At 39.9% G+C, this 27,449-nt stretch overlaps 1 protein-coding gene across 8 annotated transcripts in view; it reads right to left on the bottom strand.

Moving 5' to 3' along the window:
- The window catches only part of TSNARE1 (t-SNARE domain containing 1), a 530,096-nt gene that overhangs the window by 13,562 nt on the left and 489,085 nt on the right, over positions 1 to 27,449 (bottom strand). The window lies entirely within an intron of this gene.

Here is a 27,449-nt window from a genome sequence, read left to right as displayed (position 1 = left end):
TACACAGAAAAGCAACGCCCTCATCTATGTATGTTCTCTTGCAATCCTCACCAAAAATGAAAAACTAAAATAAAATAAAATCCACAGATTGAAGGGAAGAATGGAAAAATATTTCAAAGAAAAATCTCTGAGTTACTAAACAAACAACGGTGTCAGAAGTCCCTGAACAGGAAATAATCAGACTTGGACAGTGCCTGAGGGAAAATCCTGTGTCCATCATCTGTTACTACTCTTCCCTGGGTGTCTGCTTATGGGTGCTGCTGCAGGCAGTAAATGGGTGAAACATTCCTTTGGTACTGACAAGAGTGGGTGTCCTTACATCCTCGAAATCAGCTCTGTCAGATTTATCAGGGTGCTGCATCTATTTGACTCTTCTCTGTTTATTATCCCTGTCATGAACAGCATCACTAAAGGGATTATGTAGACTTCCAGAAGTGTCTTCATTTTCTTTTGAAAAGAAACAGAAGTTTGTTGGGGAAGGAAGATAATCATGAGTAGTCACTGAAAAGCCGGTTATACATCATGTATTCCACATTGTGCCGCTGGTTCCATTTATGTGAGTGGAAATGATTAAGATTTTACTTACTCTTTAGCATGTAGTGCTATAAGGGACTAACAGACAGAAGAGGGGAGATGAAGTATTTCAGGGCTCCAGGAGACACAGAGAGAACTTTTAGGTATCAAAGAAGCCTTTTTACAACTGAAGTCTGTTAAACAAAAGGCAGAGGAAGAACAAAAGGGATATCCATTTAGGTATTTTTAACAGATCTTGGATGCCACACTGGCTGAGGTCTTTGATATGCTTAACATAAAAGTGAAAAATTAGTCTAGAGAAAATACGGAGAGTAAACTGTAGGGAATTACTATGAACCCATGGAATGGAGAGAGATTTTTGAGTTATCTTTAACTCTATGTCTCTAGAGATATTTGAAAAGCAGAATAATTGTGGTAGTTACTGCACAGTCTTCTCCATCCAGCACAACCAAGATCTCCTAGAAAATAACAATTAGCAATGAATTTTGGTGCTGTCCACTGTCTTTTTCAGAGTGATGTTACTGGACATCATATTTAGTGTGACTGAGCAGAAGCCTACACATCCTCACACGCACCAAGCAGAAGGTATTCCTCTCTCATCAGATACTGAAAATCACCCTTGACAGGAATGACAGTGGCACTGAAAAAGCAAAGAAATAACAAATCTGTAATATTTATCATCAGTTCTCTGCTCTGTTCTTGACTTGCAGTTGGCAGCTGTTGGGAGGATCAGAATAATCTCAAATTACACTTTGCCAAGTCTCTCTTTAGAGATCTTTTGCCTTCACTGCATTGGATTCCTGGTTTGGAATTCCTTGTTTGGAGGTGGTAGATTTCTGCAGCATGACACCCCAGTCCATCACTTTAAGTGACATCTAAAAGCACACAATTGCTCTAGCTCTTCCCCCCCCCCCCCCCCAATAATGCAGCTGCATCTTAAAATAAACAACTCCTTCCTCCCCTGTAACAGATGGTGCTGTGTAACCTGGAGTGCAAGCACATCTGCAGCAGCAGTAATGAAGTAGGAAAGCTGGGCGGACCGGGATGGGAGGGATCATGCACACTGAGGAGACCACTTTTCCTGTTATTCCCAACAGTGAAGATGAAGGAGATGTGAATCATTATGAGAAGGATAGGAACACTCACTGGTACATGTCAGGCTGTATTTTAGACCAGCTTCATCTTCTTTTTTTCTTTGCTGAGGAATAGTAAATATTTAAGGGGAAACTGTGATGCTACTTAAAAAGCACTTACCTAATTAAACCTCAAATGCAGAAATCGCTATTCACTCAGAGACGCACTCTGTGATGCTCACCACCTAAGGCTATACCTCAGCCATATGGCATTTTAATAGATACTAGCAGAGGGAGCCCTTTTTATATTTTAACAGATGGGTGTATGCTAGATACTGGGGTTGGAGCAGAGGGGAGAATGAAAGAAAATTGGAAAAATTACTTGGAAAAATGTAAGGAAAGAGAATCAAGAAAGAAAGACAAAGTTTAAAGGCTGAATTCTTGTTGAATGCTTCAATTTCTGCTCAAAACAGCTGGAGGTCTTGTTTCTTTCCCAGAAAGAACTTCTGTCGTTTCCAAACACTTGGACTCAGACTCGCTGATCACAAACCTTTTCACAGCAGAGTTACTATGTGAGGGGTTGTCCTTACGGCAGAAATACCACTACTGTTTTCAGAGTTTGCTCGCCCAACCAATATTTGCATGAATTTAGGAGTAGGATTCAAGTTGTTACAGTGTTTCTTCTGCTGTACCTTCCCCCTCCAGGGTCATGCTCACAGTGTATATTACAGTCTCAACAAGTTTGGGCTGTATCAAAAAATGGCTAGAAGACCTCAGAAGAGAAAGTCAGTGCCTTAGCATGTTGCAGAGGAAACATGGTGAATATAAACTCCAAGTAGAGTCAGAAAAGAGGGTTATTTGGAAATAAGCCATTTATTGGGATATCTAGCTTTCAGATAGGTCCTGATCTGGTAAGACTGCAGTTTTAAATGCAGGTATTGGATTCCCAAAATAAGACTAACAGCCCGAGGGACCGTAGGGCTAAAGTAATATGGTTCCATTTACATTATGGTTGTTACATGGTTTAATGCTTTCCAGATTTGTTTGGAAGGCTGCCGTTTCCTCTTCCGGAGCAAGTGTCAAGGATCTAAGATGATCATGGTTTTGGTGTCTGAGCCAAAATGGTACATAATACCTATCACCCCTTCCCATCTTTGCCTTACACTACTTCCATAAATAGCATTCCTTTCATAACATGTATTTGTTTCCCACTTCTCAGGGAAAGTTTAATTTGTCTCAGAAGGCCTGTGGGAACTTGGTGGCAACCTTTTGTCCTCCAGGGACTGATAGGGACCTCTTTCTAGGGCAATGTGAAAGCACAGCATGCAGAGCCACCGGGTTTTGCAATGAACGGAGGAGATTTCGAATTAGCAGCAGTGTGGCTGCACCATCCCACGTGGCATTCTAGATAATTTGCTCTGCTGACATTACTGTACTGATCCTGGGACCCAGGGTTATATATCTACAGCAGCTCAGATATCCTTGCTGCAAGGATAGACAACACGTAAAGTATGCTATATGTGCTCTTGATAAAATACAGTGTATATTATCTTGTTCTATAAAAACTGTGAATCCACAAGATGTATTAAATATTTACTTACTGGGTGATTTTTTACTATTTCTTCCAACTTCTGATGTCCATCTGTGTACCATAAAAACCAATGTCCTCTGAACGTATTCTCAGAGCATTAGTTCCTTTATTGAGAAACTCTTGTTATTTAAATCCTTCATCTGAATTCCTTAGGAAGAAAATTATAATTAATGTAGGGTTTTTTTCATTATTATTCATTACTCTCTGCAATAGTTCAGTATTTTAAAAAGGGAAAGCTGGATTTTTCGAACAAAGCACAACTTTCGTATTGGATTCTACTGAATTTTAACTCCAAGAAATAATAAATGGAAATGTATTAAAATGTCTCTGTTTATTTCAAATTTTATTTCCCAAACTCTCTGTAGATCTATGTCAGATTCGAATGCCCATGTGGGCAAATTAGGTCTACTCGTGGCTGTCACCTTGCAAGTCTTTTAATGGGCCCAGTAGGTCATGCTAGACATGTTATCGAATTATATCCTTAGATCATTATCCATTCTTATATTAAAATTTCCTTCTACCTAACACTTTGAAGATTTTTGACTGGAGCTACCTGGTTTATTTGTTTTGGTTTGTTTTACTTTTTTTATTTGCGTCAGTGACTAACCTAGAGTTTCTCTCCCAAACATTAATGATTTTCCATCAGACTTACTTACAACACCAGCTTCTGAAAGGGGTAGCATTGATATGTAATAGCACATCTGACTACTATTTTCTGCCTTCCTTCACCTCACCCTGGATCCATTACCTCACCTGAGATCCGACTTTGCTAGTAGCTGGAAAAATCGTTGCATTCTCCAGATAAAAGGAAATACTGAAATATAACATGCTGTTCACTGCTTCCAGAATTTCCTAGATAACTGGTGATATAAAGGCAGAGATTACGTTGTGAAGTTGCCCAATGACATAAGGTGCACTCTTCTTTGTCATTGCCATGCATGGGGTTTAGTTTCTGTGCCCCCACGTGGAAAGCAGCGGCAGAGAGGTATGTCCCTGAATGGCCTACATGGCCAGTCCTGTTTTGATTAGGCTGAGCTCAATAATTGAGAAGAAATTGTCATGGATCAACTGTACACAGGGGTAGGATATCCCTAAATCTAGCGTGGGGCTGAGGGAGCCAATAACACTGTTTCAGCATAGCATTTGGGTTTTTTTGCGGAATTCTCTTCGTGGATCTTTTCTAGCTTGTCCAACATCATACAATCTGAAAGGAAGAAGACTTTCCAACCTGAGAGACAGAAAGCAGCTGAGATGAACCCTCTGTTAGAAATGGGAAAGCAAGCGTTATTGCAGGAATTGTTGTACCATCTTTGTGAGGTTGATTGTAATACTGCTGTAAATACAGAGGATCTGGTTCTCACACTAGAAACATTTTACGCTTAATGTAATTCAGTTTATGGCCCCAGTGCACTGCAAGAGTGGTGTAAAATGGCATTAAAGTTAATGAGAATCAGGCCTAGGGATTCTAATATTTGTTTTCTACTGTGCTTGAAATTACTTCTGTTGTTTTATAGCAATGTTTAAAAGTCAGTACAGAGACATTATAAATAAAAAATCCTGGGTCACATCCATCCATCCATCTATCCATCCATCCAAAAGAAATGCAATGCAGCAGTTGTTATAGAGTCTAAGCTTTGACTGAATTACAAGTAGGATTAATTTGGCTTTTTAAATTTAGATGTTGATACAGTACTTTCTCTAAATCCATGTCTTTCAACCATTTCAAATCAGCAACATTTTATTCAAAGGCAGAAGTTTTCATGAGCCTCATTTTACATTTCCTCTGTGAGTAAAAAATGAATCGAGGATAACAATGATAAACCTAAATAATGTATCATGAATGTGTTCCAAAATGCTGACAGAAAATATTTGCCCTTGCATGGAAGAAATGCTTGGGGAAAACAGAAACAGAGATTTCCTTTACCTTCAACTGTAATAACCTTTTTAATGACTTGTGAGCCATCTGATTGTTTGTGATGAAAACTCCCTGTTTCTGCTTACGTAAGGATTTTATTTATGATTATGGTAGTATTTGGCTTTCTGTCTCCAAAATTGGTTGGAGCCCAAAGGAAAGTATTAAAAAAGAAATCCCAAATTTCTGACATTTCATCATTTCAACAGTTACATTATAACAAATATCCAGACCTCTCAGGTACTCTCAGACCTGTATTTTGCAGAAGTATTATAGTTCTATAAGGCTGGAGAGAAATGTAACAGAAATCAAATAATACAAATGCATTGAGACCATCCTGCTATTTGAAGGAATGAAAGTCTGTATGACTACAAAAGAGTGGTTGCAATGCATGCAGATATTTTTTGCAAAAAAATATACCATTGCATTTTCTTACTAAAAATGAACATTTTTAGATAGACCAAAATACAACAAAGAAAAAAATACTTCAAGTATATTTACTACCATACATGTTTTGAAGGCAAGGGGCAGCAAATAAACCTTCCATTAATCAAGGCGTTTGGAATATTTCTTGAAAAATGTGTTCAAAGTTTAGTGTTACCTGCCCTGAAAACTGTATGAGACAACAGAGTAGCATTTAAATGACATGGTGAAGGAGATGCACTAATCTTTACATATACTTTATTCTTACTTTTTGTAAATTTCATAGATATTTAAGGTTGGTGACTACATGGTCAAATATGGTAAAAATCCTGTTGAAGCAAAATTTTGTAACGTGGAATGTTAATTTGGGATTACTGTAAATGTTAGAATATATGTCACATGGGAATGTCTGCACAGCTCAGTGACAAAATTATATGCTCCAGGCATCTTCAACATAGTGGAAAAAGGACACATAGCAATCACAACAGGAAAGAAAAGATCATACTCAAAATATAGGCTGACCTCTAAAGTATAGTCCAGAAAACCATGCAAAGGCTGTAATATAAGCCTTTACGTAAAACTGGAACAGATCTTTTAGAAAGCCAAGCAATTCTGATTCACTATTCATACAGTTTGAAACATTCAAAATACACCAAAATATAATTATTTAGTTTGGGCTATTTTTTTGGAGAGGCATTACAGAGGATGTTTTAAGAAAGGACTTGGAGAAGAAAGGGGAAATAGACTTCCCTTTCTTTCCCTGTCTGGGGATCAAGGTGGCAGAAATTCTTTCCCAATGTTAATGAATGCTTCAAGCCTTGAAACAAAAAGGTTGACAATTACAATTTCTATTTAAAAGTTGGTGTAATTTGCTGCCCTCCAATATATGCTAATCAGCTCTGGAAATGCATAACATGTTTGTGTAACTTGGTGGCTTCTCATTTTTTAAACTTCACAATCAGGACAGAAATTCCTAGTAATGCCATACTTTTGCCTGATGCTTTTCTCTTTTTTTTTAAAGCACTGCCAATGGAAAAACTACATTTCCTTTGTAGAACCTGTTTCTAAACTGAATAAAGTGACTTCCAAACCCTGTAAAACCACGCTTCTTAAAAAAAAGAAGACAGTTTGCTGAAGTAAATTATCCCTTGAAGAATTTACAACTACATGGGCTATCCTCACCAACATCACCACAGCCTCACACTTTGATATATTCATGAAACGGTATACAAAAGAAAAGCTAAATATTCCTTCACCAGCACATCCATCACCTTCTGCCATATGCCATTTCCCTCCTCCTCATATTTGCATTTGAAAGCCTTCTACAGCATTGCCTTCATATAATATTTGAGTAAGAGACCTCAGAAGAGACAACTTGGAAGAGAAACATCTGTCATGGGCTCTGGTGTAACATGCCAGAAGGGGCTTTGTGGAGTTGACAGTTCGTTTGGAGTTGAGAGGGATGGGTTTTGCTACTTTCACTCACTTTTCTGCACTGCTTATGCTGTGCCATGAAGCCTTGACACCCCATGCATTTTTTAGCCCATGGACACTAAATACGTACTACGTTCTACCATTTATATGAGCCATGTCTGAACATAAATGAAAACTCACTGGTCTTATTGGTAGGAGGGAAGCCTGGCTATTGCCTTATCTCTGAGGAATATAACTTGCTATCTACTGCTCTTGTTTTAGGGATGGGATGGGCTACCAAATGGATGGTCTAGATCCAGAAGGACCACATGGAACCTGGAGTGATAAACTTGAAACTGGAGAGTCCAGGTCTCACTTAAGCATTTTACAATAGGGAACACTTACAGTGACAGAAAAGCTTTAGTGATGTTCTGCCAAGAGTTACTGCCCCCAAAAATGATTTAAGGGAAACAGTGACTGCCATTACAGTTATTTCCAGCTGATAATTTAAGCTAAGCATGAGACGATACTGAGCTGAGGACAGTAATGCCAAACCCTCAAGCCCACATTACTCAATGACTTATGCCAAGGATATAAGTGCCTGAAAACCTCTCTTATCCTACTGGAAAACCCCCGAAATCTTGCTGGATGAGGATGTTGTGTTACTCCCAGGGTCTCCTTGAGAGAATGTATGCTTTTAAAATAAGTGCAAATTGTGGGATGCTTTCCTCTTCTTTTCATAAAACATCTGGAAGCAGGAGAGAATACAGTGTCTATTATATTTTCTCTTTTAGCAGTGGCTTGTTACATATGAAGTCATTAAGAATGAATAAGTAATAATGTTGAACATTTTAATAATGTAATTAGAAACCTGAGAAACTATGGGAAATGTAAAATCTATATAATTTGGGTCCCAATTCACTCAGTTCTGCTGCTGTTATTGCTTTGTGTAGCTTCATCACAGCAAACTGCATGGTCTGTGTGACCTCTACCTTGGCACAGTGACCAAGACTTACTTTGAATTCCAACCCATTTGTGAGAATAAATGAAAACTCATTGAATTTTAATATTAAATCCCACTGATAATGGGCTGGATTTGGATTTGGTTTGTGTTCAGTTCGGAGGAGGAAGCCATGTTTTTCAAAATGACAAATAAGAAAAAGGAAAACCAAACCAAACAAAACAATAATTACAGCTTGAAATGAAATTGTTTGGGATAACTCGTTCAAATTCCCTTTTGACTACTGAGTCAGTGAACTTTTAAAAATGTAGAAAATGTTGTGTTACAAAACTAGTGTCTTTTAAATTCCTATTCTGGTAGCTGAAGGTACAGCGATCAGCCTTAGTGGAGTACAGGACAGGGATCTGTGGTTTGTTTCAGACATTTTAAAAGAAGCACAGAAGTTCAGCTTTTGATTTCAGCTCTGAAAAAAAGGACTTGGGTTTATTGTGTCTGCAGCTTCACTCAGTCTTTCTGGTGCCAAACACCAACAAGCTGCAAAAAAAAAAAAATTCCTATCATGAGTGGTTACATCAACTCCCAAGCTGAAACTAGTCAGCAATGGGACTATTTTTTTTTACAGCAAAACCAAGAAAAAAGACGGGAGTTTAGTCAGATGAATATTTCATCACCTGGTTTACTCCTCCACTTTGAACACAAAATGTTGCTTAAGCAGGACTAGAAGGCAGGCAGCCACCTACAGAACTTCCCCAGGCAGAAATCATATGTATCTTTTGAAGTTAAACAGAAATAGGACAGTGACATTTTTTTCCATTTTGTTCCCTTAATTGCCAGACAAAGTGCAGTTTTCTGTTCTGTTCTATCAAGCAGATGCCCTTGTCATCCACCATCTTACTACAGAAATGGAACTTGATGTCTCCTTTGTTGTTTCTCACTGCATTTGTGTGACTCACTGTACAAAATAAAAATGTACTAAGAATAGCAGAGGTTGTGTTAATGGCAAAGCTATGAAATTCCCTTCATCTAATTGCTTTCAGATTTTTTTCAGCGCCAAGGGTCTTGAAGTTGTCTTGATATGCTATGAGCATTCAGCCATGAAGCTATGTACCAGCCAACACATCAATTTCAGTAGAAAACCTACTAGGGTAAATTTTTCCAAGGTACTTGGGCACCTAAAGGTGTAAGTACAGACCTATGCAAACTTCCCAAAGATATGAAGGCTGCAGAACTGCTTTTGAATACTTTACACAGTTGAAAATCTGTCCAGAAATTACAAATGGCCACAAATTACTCCAGAGCATTACAAATCAGCTGAAGTTGTGGTCCTAACCACTTGAGGCATTGGAGCATTATAAAAGGTTAAGAGGAAAGGAAGTAACTGTGCCATTAGCTACTGTTGTTGAAGCTAAACTACACAGGTAAGTATAAGTAGGAGAAATGCCTTTCATTTGTTTAGAATTAAGAAAGAAAATCAGCCATTCAATGACTGCTTTACAACTCTACATCAGTAAAAACCTCAAAACAACATTTGTGAGGACAGTCCAAGACTGAGAGAGTAATTTTACTCAGTAAGATATGACATACTGAAAGAATAGAATAGAATAGAATAGAATAGAATAGAATAGAATAGAATAGAATAGAATAGAATAGAATAGTTCAGTAGTAAGGGACTTACAATGATCATCTAGCCCAAATGATACATGTCATCTTTTAAAGTTCAGATCACTTTTCCTCTTTACACCAAAATAGGTGCACAAATGTCAAAACAAAGACAACAAATTCCAAAGCAAGACCGAGGGACTGAGTCATCAGAAAAAATGAAGAGTGTGATGTCTTTAATTTTCCCAAGTGATTTTGGAATGTGGTAAGAATTTGCAACAACAGGCAAAGGTAAAATTAGAGGTGGCAGGTCGATCGTTTGGAGCACAAAACAGAATGAGGTCAAGAGATGTGTGGTGATGGAATGACTGGTAAGAGGAAAATACTCTCCCAAACAAGAGAAAAAGATTGGGAGGTTTATTATGCAAATTCAATGACACAATAATGCAGTTAAAAGCATGTAAAATAATCACATTTTACTGAAGTTAATTTATAACTCAAAATTAATTCAGAATTGTATAGAAATACAGAGTAAGAATAAATTTTATTATGCTGAAAAGATGTATTCAAACTGACTGACGAATCCCACACTGTGTACCTATATCTGGACTGTGAAACCCACTGCCCTGTAATGCCATTCAGGTCTTAGCAGAGCAATTGGCTAGAGGTGTAGATAATAATGTTACCCACCTTAATGCAAAGACATTCAAAAGAAATTTGAAAGGATATCACACTTTCAGTGTTAATGGTTTTAAACCCCAACTTTGGGAAGTAGAGATTAGTATGAAATGATAATTTGGTCAGGGTGGGGGAGGAAGCATTTTCATCTTATATTTAGAGTAGCCTGCATTTTATTCTGAATATCTGCATCACAGCTCAGTAACGCTCTTCTGTGTTTCCAGTCTAACTCGAGCCAAGGAGGTTATAGGCTGAAGAGTAAGAATAAAAGTTGACATGTAAATCGATAATGTTCCAGAAGAGGGGAGAGGTGAAAATCCTGCAGCAAGATACATTTATAACAAAACTAGACAAATCACTTTACAACAGAACCTCGGTCAGAGAGGAGCCTCTCTCCACAGCATCATGCGCAATGATTGTACTGTGGCAGCGTGGTGGCCTTATAGATCATTTTCCACCTTCATGTCTTGTGAAGTTTGTATACATTCTTATTTAAAAGGATTTTTTTTTTTTTCTACCATTTACCCTTACATGTTGCTCTCATAAGATTTTATGCAGGCCTGAGCGAATCAGACATTACATAGCCTTTTCTACTCTGAAATGGTGCTCAAGCCAGAACGGGAGTCACAGTGTAAGGAAAAGCTACAAATTCAGTTATTTTCACAGTCAAAGGAGTTTGCAAAGAGGCGGCAAACTTCTTAAACCCAGAAACTATAGCCTCTGTTTCAATAGAGGTCAGAAGGTCTCCTCCACACTCCTCCTCCCATAATCAATGTATGATTCCAGGTACAGTGAGTTGTTAATAAAAACTTTGCTTGAGTTAGGGAATGACATACTCAGGCTTTCATCCCAGAGGAATTTTGCTGTGTTTTGTGTTTCAGGTGCCTAATGTAAGAGATCGTTTAAAATTCCTTATAGGCATTTTGAAGACGGTGAATTAAGCCATGAGAAGTTTAAATGGCTCACGAAGAGCTGCACAACAAGCAGATGATAGATTTTTTTTTTTATCACAGAAGTGGATAATATAAAGCTCAAAATTCTGTTACAACAGCTGTTGAAGACAGTGACCCATGTATTTTGGTACCATTTGTTTTGCACGCATTTATTCTATAATTAGACAGTACAGTGTTCCCACCTTTTATGCTGAAGTTGCCTACATTTATTTCAAGCTTGAGTTTCTGCTCCCCAAGGATTTATTTCCATTGTCACACAGTTTATCGTAGATGTTTGATCACTGGTTATCTCTGAACAGCAGGAGGAATGAATTGGCTTCGTCAAAATCTTGGCATTTTTTGCCTTCTTTTTTCTCTCTGTTTTGCTGACTTTTTTTTTTTCCTTCTCTTCTTCTTCTCCCAAGTTTGTAATGTGCTAGTGTATCCATTGCTCTAAATAACCTTAGCTTTAATAGCCTCATTGATGATGCCATAAGGGGCCACATAACTATTTAAATGAGCTTACCCAGAATTACTAGCTGCCAGAAATGCTTGAAACATCATGTGTATCTTTACCTCCCTTTCAATGAGGGTCATTCTTTACTTATTGATTACCATAGGCCACCGTATTGAGATGCAAACTCAGTAAACTGATGAAACTTTACTTTTTTGTCCCCAATACTAAAATATTCTTTGCATGCTTTGCTGAGAAATTCTAATGTAACCATTTTTCAAATAGGGAACTGATACTGGCAATTGTATCTAGAATATGGCTTTTGTCATTCATCTGAAAAATACATTTGGCCAAGAAGCAAGGCTATATTTGCCTATGCTCACTGTAAGCAGAAGGGTGTCCGCTCCTAAATCCTTCAGGAATTTAAAATTCTTTAGAAATGTCACCTGCATGAAGCATGGTCCATCCAGTTGCTCCTGTCTTCATCCCGCAGGTTCACAGGAAATGTAGGCAAAGGGAATGCCTCTTCCAGGCTTCCCTTGCCTTCTACTTGCAGAGCAAGCAAACATCCAAACCTTTGGGTTTCTCCAAAGCTTCTGGGCATGCACATCTGCTACTAAAATCTGTTCTGAACATACAGACTACCATCTAGCTCAGCTCTCTGAAAAAAAACAGGCCATAAGCATGCATAATTTTGCATCCAAACACCAGCAATCACTTTTGACAGTAACATTCATAAAATCTGAGCGCAATGTCTTCCCGCATAAATGGACATTCAGAAGATAAATTCAGATATGCTATGGTTAAGTGAGACGTGGAAGCTCACAATGAAGTGATTAATTTTACAGTCAGAACAGGATTTGACTGGTGTGCAGTAAATAAGACCTGTGACCACATGTTGGTGAAGATGAGAGGGACAAAAGATTGTTCACTGACCACTCACCATCCTGTGCATAATGTTGTGTGGATTAGACCACTGAAGTTTATATCATACCAAAATATATACACAAGAGAACTGAAATGAGTTACATAAGCAATATTAATTTTGATGTTTGCTAACCATTAAATAGTTTATTTTTTTAACCTTACAGTACTTTTAAAGTTCTATATCTTTGCAAATACAGATTATACTCACTTCACATAAAACACACCCCTTCATTGTTACTGAATCACATGATTATTTTTTCTTAACAGATAAAATTTAAGTTACATATATGTGGAAAAGTGGTAACTTTCACATGTCAAGTATTGTTTCATTTTAAAGTACCACCAGACCACATTGAAAGTCAAACTGTGAATACAAAAAGCTTCATTCAGATATGACAGCCCTCTTTGCTTTTTTTAGGTGCTTTACACCATGCCACACATTTTTGGGAACATTATTTATTTAAATCCAAATGCCAAAGAGCTCCTCTGTGGTTAGATTCCAATTTGGGAAAGGATTAGACCTAACTACACAGCCGGCTCTTCCTCCTTTATGAGGCTCATCTTGTTTTGCAGTCTACTACTGAAGGCTCATTGCTTCTCCCAGTGCGTTAGATATAACATGATAGGATGTGCCTTTAGGGGGTTCTTACACTTCATGTTGGTGGAATCAGTTGCCACTGGAGGTTAGCAATTACAATACATTAGTTTTGTCAAGGCTGCTTTAAAAATAAACCAATCCGTCTATTTCTGTGGAGAAGCTGAGATACCTTTCACATTAGCGGCAACTTTCTTTTGACTTACGCAGAAGGTTTCCTGTGGTTTCAATATCACGGTTCATATTTCATTCAAGCTAATTGCTTAATGTAGGACTCATTGGCCTGATGCTTCCCTGTCACTGCTCTGACCTCTGCCTCCCTGGTGCTGCTGAGCCGGGACAACAGGAGCACTGTAAGGAGTAGCTGCTCATAGTGTCACTGATTGAGATCCAGAGGGGGTTTTTGCATCTATGCTCATACTGACAAGGTTGGTCTTAACAGATACCCTTTTGCCTTGTGTGCTGCAGATTATCTACAGACAGGACAAGTCCCTAGGTGCATACAGAGAAGCTGCGGCAGAGATGGAGTCATACAGGAGATGGTTATGGAGCCTGACAAGTTTTGCAATTTCCATAGCGCAGGAGAAAGAGGAAGAAAGAACAGAAAAAAAGAGGTGCATCACCCACACAGAAAACAGGAGGACCTACATTACATAAATTAGGGCAGGATGTTGGTTGGGAGTATGGCATGGCTCTCCTGCTCTATTGGGCTGAGTCTTTCTGGTCTGAGCTTTCCAATCGGTCACAATAACTCTCCTCAGGTGACACTTTGGACTCACACTAAAATGACACAGCAGATTCTCAGCCACCCTTAAAAGCGGGCTCAGTTGCACTCACAGCACTGACTCAAGCCACTTGACTGTGCAAGGTTCAGGACTGTTACAAACAGGCAGCATGGATGAGGCCACCTTGTTTTGGGGAGAGAAAATGAGTTTAGCTGCAGGGACACAAGCCATGCTATGCCACTTATCTTGAAGGTCCAAGGATATTTCCTGACCAGGTATGGTCAGGAAGACCATGGCAAGAGCCTAAGAAGAAATCCCAGAAAATAATTTATAAGGTATAAGGGATCTATAATGCGTATTTTCTATGCCGTTTGGTTCTCTGACTCAGAATACATTTTCTCTTCACTGTACGAGGCAATAACAGAGCCCACAGAAGTACCACAGCTGCTGGTGACACCACCATTGTCACGCAGGGCCAGCACTGGGAGGATGCCTCCACAATGCAGGCTCTAATTGCAAGGCTTAGATGAGGTCCAGTCCCATGTGAGATGCACCCGTTGCGTGTCTTGGCTGGCATCAGGGGGAAAAAAAGCCAAACGAAAACAAAAATCCAAACACAGTATTTTGTGACCTTCTGAAAAAGTATCTTTGTGATGCCGGAGATGGGGAACTGCACAATGCCACTTAATAAAGTCACTTCCCAGGGTACACTCAACCAGTACCTAAGATATTTCACCATTCCAACAAATATCACAAAGGTTGGGTTTTTTTGTTTTGTTTTCATAGAATCATAGAATCATAGAATCATTGAGGTTGGAAAAGACCTCTAAGATCATTGAGTCCAACCGTCGACCCAACACCACCATGTCCACTAAACCATGTCCCTAAGTGCCTCATCTACATGTCTTTTAAATACCTCCAGGGATGGGGACTCCACCACTGCCCTGGGCAGCCTGGTCCAATGTTTAAACACTCTTTCAGTAAAGAAATTTTTCCTTACATCCAATCTCAACCTCCCCTGGCGCAACTTGAGGCCATTTCCTCTCGTCCTATCGCTAGTTACTTGGGAGAAGAGACCGACACCCACCTCGCTACAACCTCCTCTCAGGTAGCTGTAGAGAGCGATGAGGTCTCCCCTCAGCCTCCTCTTCTCCAGGCTAAACAACCCCAGTTCCCTCAGCCGCTCCTCAGAAGACTTGTGCTCTAGACCCTTCACCGGTTTCGTTGCCCTTCTCTGGACACGCTCCAGCTCCTCGACGTCCTTCTTGTAGCGAGGGGCCCAAAACTGAACACAGTATTCGAGGTGCGGCCTCACCAGGGCCGAGTACAGGGGCACGATCACTTCCCTACTCCTGCTGGCCACACTAGTTCTGATACAGGCCAGGATGCCATTGGCCTTCTTGGCCGCCTGGGCACACTGCCGGCTCATGTTCAGCCGGCAGTTTGTTTAATTGTTTTAATACACATCAGACCTTTTTGAACATAATAACAGGACAGATTGACATGCGCATATGCCTCCCTCACTCTCTAGTATATGGACCTACCAGCATCATCAAGGGAGGGCTGCTAAATAGCAAGCCAGTGGGGACAGGACCACATGTGCCCTGTTCTAAGACTACCTCATCCATTGCATCTCTAGCAAAAAGAACAACCCATGCCAGGATGAACTGCGTGAGAAAATACAAATGAAAGTTAATCCATTATAACAGAGTTTGGGAGCACAACAGTGGAGATCCTGCCACAGACAGGAGGGCCCACTGGCTAACAATAGCCTTCAAATGTGTCTTCGTACAAAAAGAAGGTTCTTTTATCTGCCTCCTGCCAGATAGGCCAGTGAGCAGAAATTTAGCAGCAGAAGCCTCACTGCAGAGATTTAGATGAAAGCAATACCACTTTCTCAATGCTGGAAAGTCCAATTTGGTGGCAGTCACTTTGCAGCCTCTCCAAAGCAAGTCAATGGTCTCATCACCATTCCTGGGAGGCCTTGATGGTTAAAGCCACCAATGACACTGGCGGTGCTGCTAATATTATCTGGAGAGATGCCAAGTGCTAAATCCTTTCTGTGTCTCAGAGGTTTTAGTACCTGACTTTGAGAGGCAGCATGGAGCCTTGCATGACTTTTTGTGAGACACTTAATCATCTCATGAGTTTGTTGAGCTTTGACAATATTTTCTTCCTCGCGGAGGAAATATGTGCACTTATATGTATATACAGGCATTTTTGTCTGTCTTATGTAAATTAGCAGTTCAAATTCAGGATGTGAAATGGGGAGGAAGTGAATGAGAATGTGAAATAAATCCTCTTGAAGGACACACCCTTCATACATTGAACCAGAATCTGGAGCAATACTTTTCTCTCAACCTTGGAAAATGTACTTCCTCCCCATTTTTCTCTTTTCCCTCCTTTCCATATAGCATTTCTCCTAACCCATTAATTCACCCTACTCTATGTCAGTGGCAAGGAGACTGGGGTGACTTTAGGTGCTCCCACTGTGCACAGGAACAGTTTCAGGGTACCCCATTTTGCAGGCTGCGAACAGCAGCAGTCATGGGGGCTGCACAACCATGGGTGCAACACAGCTGATCTCTTGGGACATGGTGCTGCAGAGAAAGGCATCAGGAGGCTCTTCCCTACTCCTCCCATGTGCTGGGTGTAGGATCTTACCACAGCTCCCCATTAAAATCAATACTGCATCTACACACCAAAGCATGAGGCTTTTTGTGGGCACAAACTTAAAGCTGGGTTTGCCAAATTAATAAAGACAAAAATAACTTTTGATTCTTCTTGTTCTATATTCCCTTCTGATTAAGCCTGGGAAAGTTCCTAGATGCCTCTTAGAAAGCAATGCTTAAATTTATTTAGCATGGGAACTTACAGTCTTAACTAACCTCATAGCTATGCCTCTCATTACAGCTGTCCTTCTGATGTCCCAGCTTAGATCCCCTCATGTTTTGTCTTCTTCTGAGACACTGAAGAAGAGGGAAGAGCTGAATAATTTATTCTGGTAAATGAATTCACTTTTAAATAAGCAGATATATGATGAGATTTAAGATGTCAAAATTTCATCTTAGTGTCTGCAGACAGGAGTGAGAAGAAAAACACATTGTAAGATGTATCAAAGTTGTCTGGCTGGTGGACTTCACTATATATCATCTACATAGCCACAGCTTTGGTTTTTCTAGATAGCAATACTTTTCTCTGCAGTTCTTCCCTGAAGCTCTCACATTAATCTACCTGGATTTTTAGTCATTAAACATGAAATTTTATTATATTAAATTTTACATGTTACATAGTTTTATTTTTTCTTGTTCTTTACTTTGTCTTACCTGACTGGAGAAATATAAAACGATTCAAGAGAAAATGCTTATGTCTTAGTATTTGAAGGACATATATAAACAAGAAGGCATACCTAGAGGTTATCATTGGGCTTGAAAAGTATTTTTCTTCTGAATTTGTGGATGAAAAAAAAAAATCAAGATCTGTTAACAACAGCAAAAAAGACACTGGGGTTTTGCCAAAAAGAAAAAAATTAAGTTAAAAGAAGCAGGAGGATAAATATCTATGCTTTGATGTTTTCAAAAACAAATGGAGGGAATTGGAAAGTTAACCAACTTTATTTCCATTTAAAATTTCAAAGTTAGAAATGAAAGAAATGAAAATTAAACTGAAGAATTTAGCTTGACTTCAGGTCTTACATTTATTTTGTAGTCTTCTAATAGCTTTTTTAAAAAAAAACCTTTGTTTTGGCTTGATCTTATTTTTTTTCTGTTTGTTTATTTAGATCTATTTGACACTAAAAATGCCCAGGATTTGCCTAAATGTTGGAATAAAAATTGATAAGAATAAAAGACTATTAAACAATGGGATCAGTAGGATCCCATGCCAGGAAAAACCTTTTCTAGTGAGCTGGAGTAAACTAAGGAATTAGATTATGAAAAAAATACTTTTCTTCTTAGCTTTCATCACCACAATGTGTCTGGGGGACAGATTCCGACAGGTGCTAAAAACCCACCGTAATTTCAGCCATTTAAAACCAGACCACATACAGACACGATTACCCGTTATATACTGAAGTTCAAAAACATGATACAATTCTAGTGATAGTAGCGGGCATTTTCTTGGGATCGGTCCTCCAAATTGACCTGTGAATGATCCCCAGTTTTAAATTCACTGCACCACAACATTTTTTAGCTATAATCTCTGTTACTTATTTCTGCACTCACTGGAATTGCTGAGATAGATGTATTTTTTCCTGTGCATGAGTGTAATTCTGTAGTTTGATGTGTCAGCTCCAATGTTATCAGGAATCATTTAAATAAGTATTTGCTAGAGAACTCCTCTTGACACCTCCCAAGCTACTCCAGATGTCCTACAAACTATCTTCACTACATAATTAAAAAAGCTGACACCTTTTCTCTACAGCATCCTGCTTTAGACATTCGTGTACTATTTTCATAACTCAGTCTTCCCTATCCCAGTGAAATCTCCATGAGTTTTGCCATTTATTTCCATGGTCACAGGACCTGGCCTGGAGGCCTGACCATGCAGATCTTGTTCCGGGTGACATCTGATCCGTGCTCTAACACTGCAACAAGTTATGGTGCCCTAAAATTAAGGCATTTCTGGGAAGTCCTCACTAATGTCATTTCCAAAGTGTCCCTCCTCTAAGCCTTAGGTCCTTAAACACAGCATCTGTCACAGCCGGCTCCGCTAAATACACAGCAGAAACAGTTTCAGGTCAAGGTCTGGGGCTGGAGAGCAATATGATTCCTAAGTGCTTTAAAGCTTCACTATGCCCTGAACATTTCATGGCAGGTTGTACACTGCATGTTGTCCTCTGAGATAAACCCAAACTGTTAGGCATTTTGTTTTTAATTTCCAGATAACAGCGTTTGGTTTTTTTTCCCTCTTCTTTACATATGAGGTAATCCAGGATAGGTAATAGCAATGAAACCATCTTTTAACTGCTTCATGGGTAGCCCTCAGCTTAGACATGAATGACATCAGGTAGAGGTGAGAGGCTCATCTCTCACCCATAGGTGCTCCAAACTCTAGTTTTTTCCAAGAGGCTAGCAAAATGCTGATCAGCTGATGACAACTATGATGGTGGCATTAAGTGTTTGGAGGAAGATTTTCGAAGGTACAAAAGCACAGCCTGCTCCTTATTGAAAGCCAATGGGATATAGCATTTCATACCTGCTTTGGACCTTTGAAGGGCTCTTCTTTCTCCATTAAAACAATTGTCTTCCTGCTGACTCGCTCTGTGCAGATCTCTTACCCAATAAGTGCCAAAACTCAGCAGAAATCCACACGGGTAGACAAGTTCATGTTTATGCATCTGCCAAAATAACTGGGACTCCAGTTGTTATCTTGAGACCACCAGCATAGGTCAAACAGCATCTAGGCAAATGCATCAATTAAAGACTGAGAAGGAAAAAGACTGTGCGAGCCCTCCTGAACACCAAAGCCTTTTGGGCTGCAATATCCTTCCAGATTTCCATTCCCTCTGTTCCCACCTGAGGTATTTCTGAATTTTAGCTTGCTTTGCAGGTAGCACAACAGTAATAACTGATGATGGAGAGCTACAAAGTTATGTGAAGAGAGCACCTGCAACAACTGTAATCCTGGAGAAATAAGAGTTCCCCTATACCACTTAGCAAACTCCAGGAATTTACAGTTTTTGGTATTTTTTTTTTCTTCCAATGCATAAAGAAGATGCACAGTGTGCTATCCTGTATTGGACATTCATTGGTTTGTACTCTTCCCCAAATTCTTAAACAGTGTGCTTAAAGTGAGAAAGGTATTGCATGAGTGGAGTGCTGGCATTTTTCCCAGCAAGGATCTGAGTACTGGCATTTTTCCTGAACTAAGAGGCACATTTCTATTTTGTCCCTTTCTGCTTCACTTGAAGAAGGATAAATTATGTACAGCAATAAAAGGAATCAAGAAACCAGCTAATCCTGCAGTTAATTCTACTTCGGAGTCCTGCTATTTCACTCAAACGTGCTACAGCGTTCAAGCCACTCTCTCACTTTCGTGGTTGTCTCTGCATAACACATGTATATGTTATAGACCAGGTGGTGAGTATGGAGAGCAGCTGTGCCCAGGCCTGAATCTGAGTAAGCAGCTTCATTATCAAAAGGTTTTGCACCTCTGTGATCAGCATTGTTGCCTTTCTTTTTATTTTGTTTCACGTTGCTATAACTGTCGGAGGCAGAGCGATTAGACTGGCATGCAGCTTTCTGTATGAATGCATATTGTAAATTTACAGGCTAGCTTAATGATGTTTTCTGGTTTGTTCTCAAGTTGTTTTCTAATAATTCCTATCATTATATTTGCCCTTTTGGCTGCCACTGAGCGCTGAGCTGGTGTTTTCAGGTGATGACTGTACAATCCCTTTCCTAGGCAGGAATAGCTAATTCAAATTCTGACAATAAGTACATGTGGTTTCCATAGTTTTCGCCTATGCACCTGGATTTATCTTTGTCAACAGAGAATTTTATTCTTTTGTGCAGTCATTGAGATCCTTTGAAGACTCTTTAGTTCTAAATAACCTGAATAATTCTCTGTCAGCAATAATTCTACCAGATCATTACCTCACCCCCTGCAAGAGTATTATGCACAGCACAGCTAAGGCTCCTGCTCATAACTTCCCTCATCGTGAAAATTAATCACCTTGTTTCTGATCTCTTTTGTTTCTGATCTTTTTCTCATTATTAGTTATCAACCTTCTCTCTTATACTGTGACAACTTCATTAACATGGGTGTGAAAGCATTTCTTTGGTGCACGGCACTATAGGAATCAAAATACCCTGTGCTGACCACTTGTTCTTGCCTGTGTATTTTGGGCCCTGATTCTCTGGATCTGACCCTCTGCTCAATTTCTTAAAAGCCCCTTTTCGCTGTGCTTTACTTATCCAGCGCTGCTGAGGATCCCTTTGAGATGATATCCTGCTGGATTGTCATTTAAAGTTTGTAACACTGAAATTATGCCGGCCAGGCTGAGAAAGACTCGCAAAAGGAGAACAGAGAGAGACAGAATAAGAGCAATGCACAGGGTATGACAAAACCCCAGATAATGAATAGCGTATGGAATTGCAAACTTGTGTTGAAATAAAAACAGATAAATAGGCAAGGATGCATTTTCGGTAAAGCTCCAAGGATATGATCTCCAGTTCTGTAGGCCATTCTGCTTACGCTTGCATCCAGTCGCAGCTATCTAAAAAATACATTGTTTTGCTCATCTTGCCTTAAAGCATTTGACAGTTTTTATAACATCAAGCTATTTGTCTAGTCTATTTGTTCGCTGGGCAGGAGCCTCTTCTGAAGTCTAACAAACTGAATTACGGGGACTGACTGGGTCAATGAGATATCCCCATTGCCTCAGTGCTATAAATGATAAAATAACAAGAATTTCATTAGGGCAGCATGGTAATCCATGTCGGACTCATCCTTTAAAAGGGAAGTCACTGAGAATTAAGATCTGCACTGCTCCATTCCTAACAACATATGCTTTCACTTCCAAAATATTTTAATTTGAATTTTCATGAGTACAGGGCTACTATTTACTGCTGAAGGTATAGTATGGTAAATAAAGGGTACAAAAAATGTATATTGTTATCTCCCTGGTTATTCAAAATTTGGACATTAATGTGTCTTGATGTTTCCTAGTGTATGAAGTTTTGTCTGACTAAAAATAAAGGTTATCATCATTTTCAGAGGCAACCATTAACTTCAGAGGAATTGTGCTCAGGCTTTCAGATGAGGCTTTTTCTTCTTGCCCTAGCATGAATAAATCTGTTTGTATAAGGCACGTATAAGAATAACTGCAAACTTGAATAGGACTTCTGAACTCTATTTGAGAACAAACACATGATAATTACCGTCATCTTCAGCTCTTTGCTTTTTTAATATATTTACTGGATCCATGGGACTGTTGTGGAAATGCAGAAGTACATGATCAATCTTCCAAATCTGTCGTGTTTGCAGTTGTGTTCAGTTATTATTTGAAAACATGAAAATTATATGATTTTTACCTTGGGATCAACAATACTCAGACAAAGGCGGTATGAAAGTAATTATATATGAAGTTATTTGGAAGTCTGAAGTTGAGTAATTATAATGCCTCGAAATTAATATTTTTGGTATAGGTCTAAATAAAGGACTAGAAGTCATCTTCCGTGTGCCATTAGAATCACAGAATCATAGAACAGCCCAGGTTCGGAGGAACCTCAGAAGATCAACTCATCCAGACTGTTCTTGGAAAGGGGGCCTAGGTGAGATCATCTAGCACTCTGTCCAGTTGCAGCTTGAAAACCTACAACGATGGGGACTACCACATCCCTGGGGAGGTTGTTCCACTGATTGATTGTTCTCACTGTAAAAAAAGTTCTTTCTGATATCAAGATGAAACCTCAGCTGGTGCAACTTGTACCTTTTGCCCCTTGTCTTCTCCATGTGACTTCTTGTAAACAGAGAGCCTCCGTCCTCTTTGCAGCTGCCTTTTAAGTACTGGAATACTGTGAAGAGATCCCCACCGAGCCTTCTCTTCTCCAGGAAGAGAAGACCTAGTTCCTTCAGTCTTACCTTGTTGTTTTCCTCATTGTTATTTTTTCCACTTTTATTAGGGTACTAATAAAAGTAATTTTATTAGTATTAGGGTACTAATAAAAGTAAGCCTATATTTGATATTATGCTGCTCCTAGTGGTACCTCTGTAAATCTCCCGTCACCATTGTAGGGTTATAAATGCAGTCTGTCTTACTCTTTTTTAGCCTGACATGACCACAGCATCCACCCTGATCCTGAAGAGCTGCTGTTAATTCACTTCCACAATTTCACACACCAGTTGTATCCCTTCCTCACCTTACAGGACTAGCTTACAATGAAACTCTCCTTCCATACATCTCCAACCCCCCGTACTAAGCGAGATGTGAAATTAAGGACACTTTGGGGAGGGTTTGTTCAGCTTGTACACTCTGCAACCCCATCTTTTTGCATGGGATATTAAATTTATGCTAATTAAAACTGAAAAATTGCCTCTTCTGCAATTGAGTGTTTGCAGGACCTTTTTCCTACTGTTTTCTTTCTTTTTTTGAGTCAGAGAGTACTAATTTTTACTAAGGGGAGAGGTAGAAGTCTTGCTGAAAGGGCCCCATCAAGGGTAGTATGGGTGTTTCTCTAATTCCTTAGTGAACCGACCTAGCTGAATGCCATTACATCATCGTACTCTTACCCCATCAAACTGGAATCAATATTACTTAGGACAACATTTCATTAGAATTTTATGCTGCTAATTATAATATATACTGCAGCTATTGGACTGCCTGTTCTTTGCTTGTCGATTCAAGTGCCCTTGCCAAGGTAACCTGTAAACTTCATTATATAGGATTTATTATATCATTTCCTTTGTGAATATAAGGTGATTATCACCTCCATTACTAGTCATAGATGTATGCACTATTGTATTTTAAGTGTATTAGTGCCTTCCACGTGGCACATGGTAATTTACAATTACAATTGCTTCCCCTTAATCGTTATACTACAGTCTATTAGCAAATTGCATTTCCTAAGGCCTAGAAACGTTTTTGGTTTTTTGAAATCATCCTTGAAACACAAGGGTTTTCTTTTTCTTAATGGTTGATTGCTGTGTCACTTTTACACCAACCCCTAAATGGTTTTTCTTAGCCTGCTATCACCCTTGAAACCAGTATGCTGAAGGTACTAACCCAGCAATGCCCACATTCTTATAGCATCATAGAATCATTAAGGTTGGAAAAGACCTCTAAGATTGTCGAGTCCAACCGTCAACCCAACACCACCATGCCCACTAAACCATGTCCCTAAGCGCCTCATCTACACGTCTTTTAAATACCTCCAGGGATGGGGACTCAACCACTTCCCTGGGCAGCCTGGTCCAATGTTTAAACACTCTTTCAGTAAAGAAATTTTTCCTCACATCCAGTCTAAACCTCCCCTGGCACAACTTGAGGCCATTTCCTCTCGCCCTATGGCTAGTTACTTGGGAGAAGAGACCGACACCCACCTCGCTACAACCTCCTTTCAGAGAGTTGTAGAGAGCGTAGAGTCTCCCCTCAGCCTCCTTCTCTCCAGGCTAAACAACCCCAGTTCCCTCAGCCGCTCCTCAGAAGACTTGTGCTCTAGACCCTTCACCGGTTTCGTTGCCCTTCTCTGGACACCCTCCAGCTCCTCGACGTCCTTCTTGTAGTGAGGGGCCCAAAACCGAACACAGTATTCGAGGTGCAGCCTCACCAGTGCCGAGTACAGGGGCACGATCACTTCCCTACTCCTGCTGGCCACGCTGTTTCTGATACAGGCCAGGATGCCATTGGCCTTCTTGGCCACCTGGGCACACTGCCGGCTCATGTTCAGCCGGCTGTCGACCAGCACCCCCCGGTCCTTTATGCTGGAATACCAGGACCTAAGACCTAGGATGATGCTGAAAAATACCAAAATTAAATCAAAGTGCCCCTTATCTTAGTCTTTCAAATTGAATTATTTGATTCTGTGCAGACAGCATCTCAACTGCAAAGCATCTGCAATGCAACTTGTAAAACAGATTTAGATGAGAGAGAAGCTGGTACTTCATGCCCTCAAGTATTTTTCTCAGTGTTTTAAAAGCCAATGTTATCAATTAATCATCACTGTCATCCAAGTGACACACTGTACAGAATGTCACTATGCTCATTGCTAAAATGCAAACCCCTTCCCAGTGGAATAGAGAACACATTCAGAGGCATAAAGGAGAATATTTTACTATCATCTGTGTGATAACATATTTATTCTCCTTTAACTTCATCTTCAGTCTTCTGAGGGACATGGTTTAGTGGGCATGGTGGTGTTGGGTTGACGGTTGGACTCGATGATCTTAGAGGTCTTTTCCAACCTTAATGATTCTATGATTCTAAGACGTTGTCTGAGATATTTTTTATACTTTTCTATGCACATGCACTGCTTACTTTTCAATTTATCAGGCCAGATTTGAATTGTCTGTAGATTTTCTGTTACTCAGGGGCTTGGATCATATCACAGAGGTTGAAAGAAAATTTTAAAAAGCTCTGTTTGGGGAAAAAAAAAAAAAAGATAAGTAGAATATAATTATCTGTCCTCAGATTTGATCCCTGGGAAAATGCACTGGGATCTCTTAATGACTAACACTTTGACAACTCAATCTGCAACACCCATGTTTCCTGAGAGCATTCAGTTAATTTGCTTCAGAAAGAAGACGACCAGATTTTGAATCAAAACCAATACTCTTGCATCCATTCTCCTTAAGGCTTTCTGGCCGACAACAGGAGGGAACAAAAAAATAAGAACTAACCTGAGACAGCATTGAGTAACTCTACAGTGTAAACCCAGCTGCATGCTTGAACCTAAGAAAACATCCTCTGAGGCCTTCTACATGACAGTGAATAGGTCTTCACTCATGAGAATGGTTTGGAAAGTAACGACACAGCTGAGCAAGCTGTGAATTTTGTATTTGGTCGTATGTTTCTCCATCAGAAAGGTTCTGAATGAGTGAACAAATGAGCCCTGAACAGATATTCTGGTTCACTTATCTCCCTGCTGCAGTCTCCACTTAGCTCAATAGCAGATTTTCTAATCTCTGTTTCACCAGCATTAACATCGAGGAATGATGGGACGCTCAGTCAAGATTGCAAGGCAGACTTTTCCTTTCTCTCCCTTTGACATTTAGAGATTTAATCCTTTGCAATCTGTGTGTATCTCACTGTCCACTGCAAGCTGGTTTAACCCCTTGCTAGTCTCATTCAGCTTTTCTGAAACAGGACTGAAAAGCAGCAAAAAGAAAAAAGACAGAGTTCCAGAGTCTATTTGAACACAGAGCCCAATTCATGGACTGTCTAATGGTCTGTAACAAGCACACGAAAGGGAAAGGAGAAGAAAATATATACAAAGAAGAACTTGCATTTGGGTCAATGCATTAATTTATTCACAGTTATATAGGAACTGAATCTGAAAATCCTTATCAGCTGGAACCTCCCTTGGAAAGGAATCCAGCTTCTTGATGGATTTACAGAGAGTAGTTGTATCCTCTCTCAGACTCCCTTTTGCCAAATGAAACAACACAAGTGCTGTGTGGGTTTTGCCACATTCCTTTGCATACAGGAACATGGAAGTGCTGAAAGAGAGGATGAAGTCATTTGGGAAAACCTTTGTAAGAGTGACCTACAGCATCTCTAAGTCAGATCAAGTGCCCCAGCCCAGGAATGAAATATATTACTGTTCATGGTCAAGCTGAGTTAACTCGGGTTCTTCTAGAGCTCCAGCTGCATGGTACAAGAACCTCATTAGTATCCTTCTGTAAGACAAGGACTCCACTATCTTAACCCTCTTAGTAATCTGTTTCTACCTCTGCTCCACCTTCCAGTTTGAACTTGTTTGTCTTAACCATAAGTACACGCTGTATTCCAGAGGGAAATCCTGTCATCACCTGTGCAGTGGCATTATTGTTTGTGTATCTCAACCGGGAATGGATTAGTTGATTAAGCCCTCATGAGCACACCACATCAATGCCTCACAGCTACCCTCCAATCAGTCAAGCCACTGGATAATGGAAGAAGGAGTGGTATCATTTCTCTGAATGTCTTTGCATTTTACTGGCAAAAATAAGCTTCATTTCTCTTAAGTATCACTGTAAAGAAAATAAGATGGATTCTACTTTGCTTCCTATATAATGTACTATATATTTTATCTGAGTACCTATGACAGGATGTACTATTAGTAATGATATGTGATTCAGAAAGAATAGGTGCATTGTCATATACCAGGCATGATCTAGTCTGTATCGAATAACAAAACTTCAAAATGACAGGCAGAAATGTCAGTTCATTTTGTAGGAGTGATTTTCCTTTCTTTCCAATGGGGAATTGCTATGTTTGGATTTCACTGCTGTGTGATGTTAAAGTCATTGTAGTACTGAAGAAGCAACTGCTCTTGTGAGTAGGAATGGCAAGTAAAAATGCTAAATGACCATAAATCTTGATGTTCTGATCAAATTTTAATTAGGGGGAATATTTTTATATTTTTTATTTAACCACTCTTTCAGTAAAGACATTTTTCCTCACGTCCAATCTAAACCTCCCCTGCTGCAACCTGAGGCCATTTCCTCTCGTCCTGTCGCTTGTTACTTGGGAGAAGAGACCGACACCCACCTCGCTACAACCTCCTTTCAGGGAGTTGTAGAGAGCGATGAGGTCTCCCCTCAGCCTCCTCTTCTCCAGGCTAAACAACCCCAGTTCCCTCAGCCGCTCCTCAGAAGACTTGTTCTCCAGACCCTTCACCAGCCTCGTTGCCCTTCTCTGGACACGCTCCAGCACCTCAATGTCCTTCTTGTAGTGAGGGGCCCAAAACTGAACACAGTATTCGAGTTGTGTCCTCCCCAGTGCCGAGTACAGGGGCACGATCACTTCCCTACTCCTGCTGGCCACACGATTTCTGATACAGGCCAGGATGCCATTGGCCTTCTTGGCCACCTGGGCACACTGCCGGCTCATGTTCAGCCGGCTGTCGACCAGCACCCCCAGGTCCTTTTCTGCCAGGCAGCTTTCCAGCCACTCTTCCCCAAGCCTGTAGCGCTGCATGGGGTTGTTGT

This window comes from Aptenodytes patagonicus, chromosome 2, assembly GCF_965638725.1.
Source record: "Aptenodytes patagonicus chromosome 2, bAptPat1.pri.cur, whole genome shotgun sequence".
NCBI classification, from domain to species: domain Eukaryota; kingdom Metazoa; phylum Chordata; class Aves; order Sphenisciformes; family Spheniscidae; genus Aptenodytes; species Aptenodytes patagonicus.
The sequence above is the reverse complement of the archived record's forward strand: the minus strand, read 5'-3'. Positions and strand labels throughout refer to the sequence as shown.